This window comes from Octopus sinensis, linkage group LG16, assembly GCF_006345805.1.
Source record: "Octopus sinensis linkage group LG16, ASM634580v1, whole genome shotgun sequence".
NCBI lineage: Eukaryota > Metazoa > Mollusca > Cephalopoda > Octopoda > Octopodidae > Octopus > Octopus sinensis.
The window spans coordinates 41903548-41908547 of NC_043012.1; positions in this window are offsets into that span (position 1 = coordinate 41903548).

Here is a 5000-nt window from a genome sequence, read left to right on the forward strand (position 1 = left end):
TAAAATAAAGGAAAAGAAATATAAATAAAAGAAGAAACAAACCCGAAAATTCCTCTTATATTTTTTCTTTAATGTTAAGCAAATATTTCCTAATCGTTTCCTTTTATTCATTTTCATTGAATAAGTTTTCAGATAACGGTAAGGGTTAGCATTCATAACGATTACGTCATTTTTTACTCCACCAAAATATGGCTATACATTTCCTCAATTAACGTCCGTCAGTTCGCATTGTGTGATGGGCGTCAACAGGTCATGTAACTAAGAGAAGAAAAAAACAACATGACAACTTTTGAATGATGAAACTAGCGCTAGTAATAGGGATAGAAGTATGTTGCGGCTTCATCCAACAGTAGTAGATCAAGTGTTAAATGATTTATATATATATATATAATATATATATATATATATATATATATATATATATATATATATATATGCATACATACATACATACATACATACATACATACATACATACAAACAGTCTTTAGGCAAAAACGTACTTTAGGTTAGTTGAAATATATTTGTGACATATCTCAAATGCTAAAGATAAATTTACTGCAATTACCGTGGAGAAAAATGTCCTCTTATAGTAAAATAAAAAAAAGGTGTGAAAACACTATGTCCAGAGTTGCCTCTCTTCGGTATTTCCCATTGATTACGGCTAAAAAGTTAGAAACATTGGTGCCTGGGAATCCGACAGGTGGCAGCACTGGACAGATATGGTATTTTTACATTTTAAAAAAAAACTAACCTAAAGTTCCTTTATGCCTAAACCTTGCTTGGTGCTGATATTACTGTAATTTTCCCGATCTTGGCCGTCTACTGACGCAAATCGAGCAAAGTTGTTGACTGTATTTTAGTTAAAGCCACTTCTTGATCAGATCTATCCAGAGTTGCCTCTCTTAGTATTTCCCACTGATGATGACTAACGAACCTACGTTACCTTGCTATCTGTTCTTTTCAACTAGTTGATACTTTCCTTATGATTCTGGCTGTGCCAAAGAAGAAAAGCTTTTGTAACAGCTCTGTTGGGCACTCTGTTCCTATTTCTTTTATATTCTACATAATTCCTTGATGCCTTTTGATACTGGCGCCAAAGACATAACCAATAACTGGCACTATCTTTACCTTCTTCATTCTCCAGTCGAGCATTCTCGTATATAAAAAGATTGTATATATCTAATTTTTTTGTCTTCCTTTTTGGCTGTTCATGTATCAAAGGGGCACGTAACATCAATTATAAAGCACGTGTGGTTCACCTTGTACACCACCTCTAGGTCCTACTTCGTGTACTCAAGCACCTGGTCTGGTTAGATTGGAAATCTCACAGGATTTTGCATGTCTTACACCCAGTCACTTTGTTTTATTTTTACCACGTCTTACCCCTCTCTATTATTATTATTGTTGTTGTTGTTGTTGTTATTATTATTATTATATGTAAGCTATGAACTGGCAGAATCGTAAACGCATAGGACAAAATCCTTAGCGGTATTTCGTTTGTCTTTACGGTTATGAGTTCAAATTCCGCCGAGGTCGACTTTGCCTTTCATCCTTTCGGGGTCTATAAATTAAGCACAAGAGAAACACTAGGATCGATATAATCGACTGAACCTCCTCCATCGAGCTGCCCTTGTGGAAAAAGTTTGAACTCATTATTATTATTATCATCCTTATTATTATTATTATTATTATCATTATTATTATTGTTATTATTATCATTATTATTATTATTGTTATTATTATCATTATTATCATGGCTTAGTGGTAAGTGTGTTGCACTCACCATCTTACGATCGTGATTTCAATTCCTAGACCTGGTGGTAGGTTGCGTACTTGAGCAAAAACACCTCATCTCACGTTACTCCGTGATCACTTCGACACTTGACGCGTGGCACACCTGTGCACCTGTTCAAACAGAGGGACAGGTGAGCTAATGTGCAGCACGAACATTCGATCACTTTAAACAAATCATTTCTGTAGGTCGTTCGGTGAAAGCTGAATATTCGTACGCCGTCTTCGATGGGAGAGTTCATGACTTGTTATTAATGCTATTGTAATTGTTTTTGTTGTCGTTGTTGTTGTAGTACGCTGGCTCCTAAACGTGAAATTAGGTCTATACTGCAAGATTTAAATGCACTAAAATTTATCTTTTGTTATATTTTTCCTGAATATGCTCTGCTGAAATACGGATGAGACTAATCTAGCTGCGCGCCTTTTGTACCATCAAATATCCCAATATTCTTTGTCAGCTGTGACTCGATTTTGTGGTAACTAAGAGTAGCGATAATCTTTTAAATAATTATATTCCACAAGCACCGTGAACTTGTTATCTCACGGATTTATATATATATATATATATATATATATATATATATATATATATATATATATATATATTCAAAATGTGACCGCGGGTGTACCGTTGGCGATTTTTTTCCTCTGTTTTCCCTTCTCTGGATCTTTCCTTTTCCTATGTTTCCGACGAAGAGCTCCGCTCGAAACGTTAAGCCCCCCTTCTTTCCTTCTTTCCTGAGCGTCCAATAATACTATATTTGTTCCCGTCCTCGCGTTGTTGTGTTTTTTTTTTTGTGCTTTCTTGTTTGGATTAACTATATATATATATATATATATATATATATATATATATATATATATATATATATATATATATAATATATATTATATATATATACATATATACATACATATATACATAAATATACATACATATATATATATATATATATATATCTATTATATATACATACATATATATATATATATATATATATATATATATATATATATATAATATATATATATCGGTGGGATGGTTTTGTTAAGTGGTGTTGAGTTTTACCATTCTGTAAATAATAATAATGGTATTTTTTACAAGCTTATATATATATATATATATAATGTGACCCTCGTAGGCACAAGTCCGGGCAAGTTTGTTTATCGAAGACCAGCAGTTGCCCGAGCATACCAGCTTGGCACCAGTGACGACGCAGCTGATTTATTAACGTGCAAGTGGCTCAGCACTCCACAGACACGTGTACCCTTAACGTAGTTCTCGGGGAGATTCAGCGTGACACAGAGTGTGACAAGGCTGGCCCTTTGAAATACAGGTACAACAGACACAGGAATAAAGAGTGAGAGAAAGTTTTGGTAAAAGAGTACAGCAGGATTTACGACCATCCCCTGCCGGAGCCTCGTGGAGCTTTAGGTGTTTTCGCTCAATAAACACTCACAATGCCCGATCTGGGAATCGAAACCGCGATTCTACGATATATATATGCACACACACACACACACACACACACACACACAACGGGTGCGGTGAATAAACAGTCGTCTAAATTACGCAATGGCTCAGTGGTTAGGGACAGCGGACTCGCGGTCGTAGGATCGCGGTTTCGATTCTGAGACCGAGCATTGTGAATGTTTATTGAGTGTTTATTGTATGCATACACATATATATATATGTATGCATACATGCATGTATGTATGTATCTGTGTGTGTGTGTGTATATTTATATATGTATATATATATATAATATATATATATATATATATATATATATATATATATATATATATATATATATACTGTTTGTCTGAGGAGAGTAATTTTCTTTTTGTGCCTTATTATGTAACACACTCACCAGTAAAATTTCCACTTTTTTCTTATTTATATTGTCCTAAAATTTTCGTTGTGTCTTGCAATCTTTTCAATAGACTCAAAATTATTGAAAAGGTTGCAAGACGCACCGAAAATTTTAGGACAATATAAATAAGAAAAAAGTGGAAATTTTACTGGTGAGTGTCTTACATAATAAGGCACAAAAAGAAAATTACTCTCCCCAGACACAGCAGTATATGCTTCAACACACGAACTCATATAAATAATCTTGCAAACCAAATCCAAAAACGATACATATATATATATATGAAGATAGATAGATAGTTGGATAGACTAATAGATGCAGATATACATATATATACGTATGCAGGATGTGATGTCGCCATCTTATATCTTTAATTTCGCGCATGCGCATTGTTTTTTTTTGTTATTTTGTCGTCTACACAGTATTTTAAGGTCTCTTGGGCACCGTCTGTGAGAAAAGCAGCACCATGACGCAATTCACTCTGCCAGGAATTTGAAAACATGCTGTACTACTTGGTCTTCATGCCGGAAGCTCCAATACGAACATTTCAGAATGTTTGGGTGTCAATCTGAGGACAGCGCAACTTGAGGACATGTACTGAGAGTGATAAAAAATCAAGCATCTAGTTAACATCGTGGTGTTCGGCGTGATCACAAGTGTAAGCGAACTTATGCCTTCACTCATCTTTCCGTATGGCCACAGTCTCAACACGGAGGCCTACATCACGTGCCTGGAGGAGGTAGTGGTACCATGGGTCAAGAGGGTGGCTGCTGGAAGACCCTATGTCCGTCAACAGGACTCTGCAACATGCCACACAAGCTGGGGAACCCAGTCGTGGCTGTCAGATAATTTCAGCGACCACATCACCCCGAACATCTCGTCACCTAACTCCCCAGATTGCAACTACCTTGATTACTATGTGTGGGGCGCAGTTCAGCGAGAGACCAACAAAACTCCTTGTAGCACCAAAAATAAACTGAAGGCACGATATTGTAGCTAGGACACTCTATAATGAAATCCGTCGGAAAGATAACCCGAGGACAAAGAAATAAGAACTAACAGTATGGTAGTATGGTAATAAAAAGGAGTACTGATGGAATGTCCCAGTGAAGACCGCAATAAGATGTAAGGACAACAGACCTGATATAATGATTTGGGATAGAGAAGAGAAACTGTGCACAGTTGTGGAAATTAGCTTCCCAGCGGATGTTAACATAAAGCCAAAGAAAAATTTAAAAAGAGAATACCTATGCTGAACTATTGAGAAATCTGCAGTTACTCTATCCAGGTTACAAGTTCAGGTTTATACCAGTAATTGTTGGGGACCTG